At 36.9% G+C, this 9,638-nt stretch overlaps 1 non-coding gene across 1 annotated transcript; it reads left to right on the top strand.

Annotated features, from left to right (window-relative positions):
• Positions 1-4,828: 4,828 nt before the first annotated feature.
• Positions 4,829-4,901, top strand: TRNAV-UAC (transfer RNA valine (anticodon UAC)). The gene has a single exon. It is a non-coding gene; the product is annotated as a tRNA-Val (tRNA).
• The last annotated feature ends 4,737 nt before the right edge of the window (positions 4,902-9,638 follow it).

Raw genomic sequence — 9,638 nt, 5'->3', positions numbered from 1 at the left:
AACTCACAAAGTTTTGACGAAACTCCAATCGCAAAAGTATATTCATATCTTTTGTCCATCCTCTATATCATTACTAATAATCTCAAATACTTTAAAAGGTCAACCGCATTACTTCATATACATACTCATAGCGCGATTTCAAATCCTTTAGGTAACCGTGTCACCTTGGGATACTTAAGGAAACCATATATATATAATGATATCCTTACTAACTCGACTAACTTTCCTTGAACCTTCTTAACTCATTCTTTGTTGTTTTAATACAAGTAGCATGGATTATTATGGAGTGTAACAGCCTCCCAGTCTAACTAAGTGAAACTCAAGACTTCCAGGATTGCTTGATTGACACTGGATTAGGAAAGATCGCTAGAAAGGGATGTGAATTTTCTTGGAGTAATAAAAGGGATGCAGAAGAGAGGATTTACAACCTCATTAATTGGGCATTTGGCAATGATAGGTGGTTCAACAAATGTAGCAGCTTGGAAGTCATTTATCAAAATCCTCAATGCTCAGACCACTCACCTATGATAATCAGAACTGAAGTGCTTAGGAATCAACTACCTAAACCCTTCAGACTATATAATGTCCTGCTGCACCAACAACAATTTCGGGTTAAAGTTAAAGAGATATGGGGGCAAAATGTCATAGGTTATGCCATGTATAAAGTGTGGAGGAAACTTCAACTTCTCCAAAAAGCCACCAGGACAATGAATCAAGAAGTGTCTCAGCTAGATACAAGGATCACTGAACTGCAGGGCAAACTAGCTATGATACAAGAACAAATGCAGAGTATGATGTTTAATGACCATTTGATTGCTAAAAAGAGAGAGAGATGATGGGGGAACTGGAAAAATGGAGCAATGTGCATGAGCAAGTACTGAGGCCAAGATCCAGGGCAAATTGGATAACAAATGGAGACACTAACTCCAAGTTTTTCCATGCCTCACTGAAAGCAAGACAAGCCAGAAACAGAGTAGCATCCATTTATAATGATGAAGACATCCTCCTCACTGATCCCAACTTGATCCAGAATGAGTTTGTACAATTCTTTAAGAGGTTGATAGAGACAGCATCACAGGAATTACCATGTATTAATCTGCATATTGACAGGGATGGGCCCTGTCTTACCAGGGAACACCAACTGCAGCTGTTAACTCCAATCACAACTGAAGAAATCCAATCAGCCCTCAAACGAATGCCAATAGACGCCCCAGGAGCAGATGGCTTTCCTGCTAAATTTTTCAAAGAATTCTGGGAAATCATTGGAAATGAGGTAAACACTGCTATTTTTAATTTTTTTGAAAATGGTAAACTGCTCAAATATGTAAACAGTACTACAATTACCCTTGTCCCCAAAGTACCCAACCCCACTTATGTGAAAGAATTCAGACCAATAGCCTGCCGCACTATCATTTACAAACTCATAGCCAGGATCCTCACCAATAGACTAAAATCAGCAATAGACTATCTGGTAGGTCCCTCCCAATCTGCAGTTATTGAGGGTAGAAACATCCTTGATAATGTAATCATAGCTCATGAACTTATAAAAGGATATTCTCAGAAAGGAGTCTCCCCTAGATGTCTAATCAAGGTGGACATTAGAAAAGCATATGATTCGGTTGAATGGGGGTTCTTGAAAATGATCTTAATTGAATATGGATTTCCTGCCAAGATAGTTGACATGATAATGAGTTGTGTAACCACAGTCCAATATGTCTTGCTCATAAATGGAGGACTTACCCCTAAGTTTCAAGTAAAAAAAGGACTTAAACAAAGGGACCCTCTCTCCCCTTATCTTTTTGTCCTTGTAATGGAGTATTTAAACAGATCCTTGAAGCAGTTGACACAAAATCCCAACTTCAAATACCACCCCAGGTGTGTAAAGTTGAAGCTAGCACACATCGGCTTTGCAGATGACCTACTAATGTGTTGCAAAGCAGATGCTGCCTCAATACAAGCACTGATGCAAGCATTGAATCACTTATTTGAAGTTTCTGGTCTGAAAGCTAATATGGAGAAAAGTGCCCTGTATATGGCTGGCACAACCACTGAATTCAAAGAACAGATACTCCAAGACATGAAATTTGCTCCTGGAGAAATGCCCTTCAAATATCTAGGTGTGCCACTCTCTTCCAAAAAGATCACAATTCAGCAATGTATGCCCATAGTAGAGAAGATGATTGCTAGGATTAGGTGTTGGTCCACTAAATTTCTTTCATACAGTGGCAGAGCTCAACTGATCAAAAGTGTCCTATTTGAAATGCAAACTTATTGGGCACAAGTTTTCCTCCTGCCTAAGAAAGTCATCAACCTGGTTACCAGTATGTGCAGAACATTTCTTGGGGGTTCTGAAAAATTCAAAAAAGCTCCTCTGGCTTGGGAAACTCTGTGAATGCCAAGATCAGCAGAAGGGCTCAACTTTATTGAATTCCATTTGTGGAACAGAGCAGCAATTTGCAAACTCCTATGGGCTGTAAGCACAAAACAAGATACACTATGGGTCAAATGGATACATACTTTCTACATAAAAAAATAGAGAGCTGTACTCCATGGAAACTCCAAAGCAACCCTGCTGGATAATCAGAAAGATAATAGATGCTCGAAAATAGTTCCCCAATCAAGATATCCCTGCCTTACTACAAGGATGCTGCACTAAGGGAAAATTCAGCATACACAAGGCATATAAATCCTTCATTCCACAACATGTAAAGGTGCCTTGGAAAAGCATAGCACGGGGGTCACATACTATACCTAGACATCAGTTTATATTATGGCTAGCACTGCATGGTAGACTAGCTACAGTGGACAGACTGAAGAAATGGGATATACAACTGTCTGAGGAGTGTGTACTGTGTTCTACTAATGCTATTGAAACATTCCCTCACTTATTATTTAGCTGCCCCTACTCTACAAATATATAGTTAACTCTGGTAAAGTGGATAGGAGAAAACAGACGCATCAGGGAATGGAAAGAGGAAATTGCGTGGATGATTAAAGAGAGGCAGTAGCAACAGACCAGTTGCTGGTATTCTTAGATTTCTTTTTGCTGCCACTATTTGCCACACTTGGGCTGAGAGAAATGCAAGGAGATTTCAAGCTACCAGAATGGATTACAAAATCAGAATCAGACAAATCATGCTCCAACTTCACACATGAGGACAATCACAGAAGAACTAGGCAAAGATACTAGAGAGATTCAACAATTTTCCTACTTAGTCAATTGATGTATATTCACATGTAATGAAGTAGAATGTCCTTGAGATCTAGTTCTAGAGCCCAAATGGAGCTAGTGCTTTGTAAATATTGCACTTGGTTGATATAAAATTTTCCAATTCGACCAAAAAACGGACACAGCACTTTCAATCACAAAGTTACTCCTAGCCTCCTCCTCCTAGGCAAATAAGGCTGCTGGTTGGATATCTCCTTATTTGGACATGATAGTAAAACTCTTTAATTGGATTCAGAACAAAATTCAGAAGTAGTATTTGTTTTAAATTTTAATTTCAATTATGATATTTTTTTGTTTATCGAAATTGCCAATAAAAATATGGTAAAATTAGACTAAAAGGGTATAAAGGTCGTTCAATATTTAAAGGATATTTCGGTCAACCAACATTTATATTCATACTTTTAAAATAGTATAGATAGATATAGATAGATACGTTAGGTATCACTGGAACACATCCGCTTGACGATGATCAGATTTGTTGTTGTTTATCACCGTCTTACGAATTTTGAATCGTGACACTGTGAATTTATAATGAAGATGTTGGCAATGGTGTTTGCTTCCTATAAGTTTCCATTTTATTTGATTGGTTCTAAGGTTATTTGCTTATACTAACCATGCATGTATCCGGTATTTGATTGCTAAAATGGACACAAATGCGCGCTTCATTTGTTGAGTGCTACTACTGCAAAGTTTGATCTTGAAATCCGAGAATGAAAAGGGATATATAACCATATTGTAGACTTATAATATCGGGTTCAACCTAGTAATGCAATTTTGTATTTATAAAGTGTTTGTGGCTTGGCGGGGTCAAGGCTTTCTTCAGGAAATTTACAACTTCATATACATCCAAAAGTTAAACGAGTTCTTATCGAGCTTCTTAAGAAATGATTGGTTTTTATCAACACTTGGAGCCGTTTGAACATGATATGAAATCAGTAATTTGAAATCATGATAGTTTGAAGTTGAAGTTTTGTTTGGATATGCAATTTGGATTTTTTAAGTTGTATTTTTTGTCATAGACATAAAAACTCATAAGTTGCGAAAACCATCAAAACTTTCTGATTCTTATACAATCTTACCAAATGAGCAAATCATACTTTATAAAAAAATTAATACGCTACCAGAAGACCTTTCTAAAAAACACAACATCAAGTGATCGAACTATAGTTCAATAAAAAGAAAAATTGAACATGAGCTGTATAAGTAAACGCAGTTGGTAAATGGTTGGTAAGAGTAAATTTGTTATAAATATATTACCAACTTGCAGATCTCTTAATATTTGAGATAAATGGTTGGTAAACATGGTTGGTTAATACACCTACCAACTTATGAATTTTTTTTTTTTTTACAAAATATAAACTTATAAGTCAATTTTTACATTTAAAATAATTTGAATTCATGATTTGGAATCCCAAATCATACCTTTTTGGAGAATTTGGGATTTGAAATCATGATATGAAGTTGAAATTTTATGTAAATTGCATAAACAAACACCGATTCCTACGGGACTAGAAGCAAGTAAACTATTCGGGAAATACTATTATCACTAAATAACGCAAACCAAGTTAAGTAGGCCTAGTATTAGCATTGAGCATGTGAGTTGCTGTGGTGTAGTGGTTATCACGTTAGTCTTACACACTAAAGGTCCCCAGTTCGATCCTGGGCAGCAACATCGTACTTTATTTTTATTTTTATATTGACTTTATACTTGATTTAAAAGATTATAAAACTTTTAGGCTATACACTACTTTGTTTTGAAGTAAAGTAATCAATTGTTTCCCATAAAAAAGATTATTAAGCTGATCAAATAATTTAAAGTTACAACCAAGGCATGTGAGGAAAAATCTATCACTATACCAAGTTACTTGGGGCATTTAATTATAGGTGATGTTTTAGTTTTAAAATTGAAGGGAGGTGATTCAAGTTTTAATTATTGAGTAGAGGTGAGTAAATTTGATTAGTGATTAAGGGGCTTTGAGCCTGCCCAATGGTTTCATTTTTGACACTTTGGCCCACTGTTTTATTTTTAATACTTTGCCCTCAAGTTTTATTTTTAACACTTTGACTCTAAACTTTACTTTTAACACTTTTCCCCAAAGTTTTATTTTTAACACTTTGACCCAACCACTATAAACCCTAAAATACAAAAATCGGGAGAAAAAAAAATCCTCTTCAGCGCCATTTCCTCCATTTTTGTTCTTCCCATCTGTTCTTCGTGCTGCTTTCTTCTTCTTCCTCTTCCTCTTCCTCTTCTTCTTCCTCTTCTTCTTTTTCTTCTTGGTCCGCCCCTGCTTTCTTCTTCTTCTTCTTCTTCTTCTTCTTCTTCTTCATCCACCATTGCTTAAGAAAAAAAAATCATCCGATTTTATAATTTTTTGATTGAATGTCATTGGTGTAGCACTGGCATTACTTCATAAGTGTTTTTGGGTCCATTGGTAAGTTAAACAATATTGTTTCTTTCAATTGTTCATCTAGGTATAGTTGCCTTATTTGCTGATTTTCCCAGATTCGTAGTTACAGCAGTATAGTTGTTGCAACAAGTTCTAAAGCTGTTGTGTAAGAGCTTCTGAACTTTTTGCATCAGTTGTTGTAGTCCTAGTGTTTCTGCAAGAGTTGTTGATAAATTATGAAGTTGTTGCAACAGATTTACTAATCTGTTGCAACAATTACAAAAAAATGTGAATAAATAATTTACAACAGCTGTTGTACTTTATGCAATAACTATGAAATCTGTTGGAGAGCTCTTACTCTTTCCAACAACTGAGCTACTTGTTGCAACAAGTATGATACTTGCTGCATCAATTACAGCAGTTGTTAGACATATTTTACAGTTGTTGGATGAAACAGAGACTGAAGTTGTCTCCAACAAATAAGTGAGCTGTTGCAACTAGTAACCTACTTGTTGCAACAAGTATGTTATTTGTTTCAATAAGTCACTTAGTTGTTATGTTATTTGTTTTAATAAGTCACTTAGTTGTTGCATTTTGTTATGAAACAGACAAAAACTGAAGCTGTCTCCAACAAGTAATCAAGTGGTTGGAACAGGTTACATACTTGTTGCAACAAGTACGTTAGTTGTTCTAACAATTCATATAATTGTTTCATTTTTTTATGAAACAGAGACAGAGACTAAAGCTGTCTCCAACAATAAGTGAGTTGTTGCAACTAGTAACCTACTTGTTGCAACACGTCAGTTATTTGTTCCAACAAGTCACTTAGTTGTTGCATTTTGTTATCAAACAGACAAACTAAAGTTGTCTCCAACAAGTTACCAAGTAGTTGGAACAGGTTACATACTTGTTGCAACAAGTACGTTAGTTGTTCCAACAAGTCATATAGTTGTTCCATTTTGATATGAGACAGAGACAAAAACTGAAGCTGTCTCCAACAAATAAGCGAGTTGTTGCAACTAGTAACCTACTTGTTGCAACAAGTCAATTATTTGTTCCAAGAAGTCATTTAAAGTTGTGATTAAGTTAACTAATTTGGGTCCAAAATGTCACGACCCGACTCAGGGCCGCGACGAGCACCCGGTGTTAACCCACCCGAGCACCCTCTTAGCTTACTCTTATACTTACATCTAGGTGAGCCACATAATTATACATGCATTTCCATTCATTCGTCAACTAGTCCCATCTGGACAACAACCCATTTATATCATCATAGGCATTTATGCCACATCAATGTACATGGGCCCACGTGGCCGACAAAATGATATACAAAACATAGGCCAACAAGGCTAAACACATCTACCCACACACACACATATATCTACGAGCCTCTAAGAGTATAACATATCACATTAGCGGGACAGGACCCCCCTATGCCCATAATTATATACACAAAAGAATGAGTACCCAAAAGATATGGCTCCGAAGGAAATGGAGCTCTTTATGTAATCTCCAAATAGGCAGCTATGGATCAAGTCTGTCTCCCTGTGCACCTGCGGGCATGACGCAGCGTCCACAAACAAAAGGACGTCAGTACGAAGAATGTACTGAGTATGTAAAGCGTGATTAACATCAATATAGAAGCATCATAGACAATATATGAAGTGGCACAGGAGGGAAGACAATAATATCATCATCATGGCACTTACCTGCCTTTCATAGGAACTTTCCATTTCTCATGCGTATTTCATAATAGTGCTCGTACCCTACTTGGGCTCATATTCGCATACATGTCCTTATTCGTATTCGTATACATAGTCTTTTCACATTCATATTCATATTATATACATAGCCATACACTTATATACATACATAGCATGCCCGACCATAAGGTTCGGTGTTTCATACGTACTTAGCCAACCAAGGCTCAATGTTATTTCTACCTGGCCCTACCAAGGCTTCAGGGTTATCCGTACCATCTGCAGAGGTGTGCGCGCGTTACGTAATCGTATACATACTTTATACATAATCATATACATATATCCTACCCGGCGTTATAAGCTCGGGGTATCATTATAGCCCTTCATAGGCACATATAAGTATAATAGCCCGTAGGCACCTTTGGCATCATTATTATTATTATCGTCATCACTATCTTCGTCATTATTGCTACATCCATATCTTAGGCTTACTCGTCATATGAGGGGCGTAGTACAATCGTAGTACATGTTAAGGATCGTGAGCTTATGAGCTCGGAGTGTCAATCACTTGAATATAACATACTCATATAGAGGAATTAGAAGTTTGGCCAAGAATCATGTCTTATGAAAGAAGGGTTAGCCTTACATACCTTTTCGTCGGACTATTCTACACTTGCACGTTTCCTTCCAATGCTAGCGTCTATACCTTCATTAATATCATAACAATGGCCATTAGTCATTCACATCATCCACATTATCTAGATTTCTCAATTTGCTTCTAATTCTCCCGTATTTATGGTCATGACCTCCAACTTCGTCCATTCGTCTAAAGTGTCTAGTTCATGATCTTAGTACCATTTATAATACATTCATATCGTAACACAACAACGTTCATAATTCAATTCAAACTATTCCTCAAAATGTCACTATTCACCATTCATGACCTAGTTGACCACATTTTCTACAATCCATGTATTTTAATTCTCCAATACCTTAAACATCTTGTAAAAATCATGAATCTTACCTTAGAAGTTGTAGGAACAAGCTTTTGTTGATAATACTCCTCTTTGAGCAAAACCCTAGTTTTTCTCCATTTGGATTTCTTGACTTGGATGATCCTTGATGATTCCCTTATCCTTGATTCACTTGTCTTAATGTTATTGATGGCTTATAATCCATGAAAACTCATATAATAAATGTAGAGAGAAGTTTTAGAGAGAAGTGGTGTAATGTTATAATGAAATAAGACAAGTCTTGATCCTCACATTTAATGAATTGAAAAACATGTGTTGGGTGAACAGTGGTCGTCCATGGAGGTTTACGGCCCGTATTCCACTATACGGCTCGTCCTCCATGGGCGTAATTAACCATTTCCAGAACCAGAAGCTGGGCTGCCTTCATGGTGGTTTACGACCATGGTTTACGGGCCGTAAATCACTTTACGGTCCGTCCACCTGGTCGTATTTTACCATTTCTTGACTGGGCAGAAAGTTGAAACCTTGCATGGCAGTTTACGACTGCCAGTTTACGGACCGTATTGCAATTTACGGTCCGTATTTTGCGATTTACGACCACTGGGCAGTTGCAATTCTGCAACTTCCCATATTTCTTAGACTTCTCATTTTAATCACCCCCGTCCATGCACATGCATTGCTCACCTTGTATCTCATCTTAACTTAGCCAACTTCCTCGTCTCACATCGGATACTTTCGAAATCTCGCCTAAGGTTATCAAACGTCGTTTCTTGCTCATAGACATCGTGCACTCACATTCATCACTAGTTCATCCACTTGCGTACCAACGGAAAATTTTCCGAGGTGTAACACAAAATTACAGGAAAAAACCACTCAATTATGAACTTAATCATAAATTTAAGTGGCCTTTGGGCTTGGGGTGGTCAAAGCTGTCACCTAGAGTAATTTCAACACTTGACATTCAAGCATTGTAATTACTAGTTGCGACAGCTTTGAACATCCAAGCTCAAAGGCCGCTCAAAATTGTGATTAAGTTAACTACTTTGGGTCCAAAATTTCAGAAAAAACCACTCCATAATTAACTTAATCATAAATTTAAGTGGCCTTTGACTTGCGCTGGTCATGACTGATTTTCTTAAAACAAAATATCTTCAGGCACCATTAATGGGGGACTCAATAATAATAGGTGTTGATTGCCATGGTGAATGGATCGAGGTGAACAATTGATATATTTGGCGATGGAAAGGTAGTCACATGTTAGAGATAATAGCGATGACTGTCCCAAGAGATGTTGAGTTTGATGATTTTGTGAACTTATTCATTAACTATTGTGAATTAACTTGTG

This window comes from Lycium barbarum, chromosome 4 (genome assembly GCF_019175385.1).
Source record: "Lycium barbarum isolate Lr01 chromosome 4, ASM1917538v2, whole genome shotgun sequence".
Lineage (NCBI taxonomy): Eukaryota > Viridiplantae > Streptophyta > Magnoliopsida > Solanales > Solanaceae > Lycium > Lycium barbarum.
This window is presented reverse-complemented; position numbering and strand designations above follow the sequence as displayed.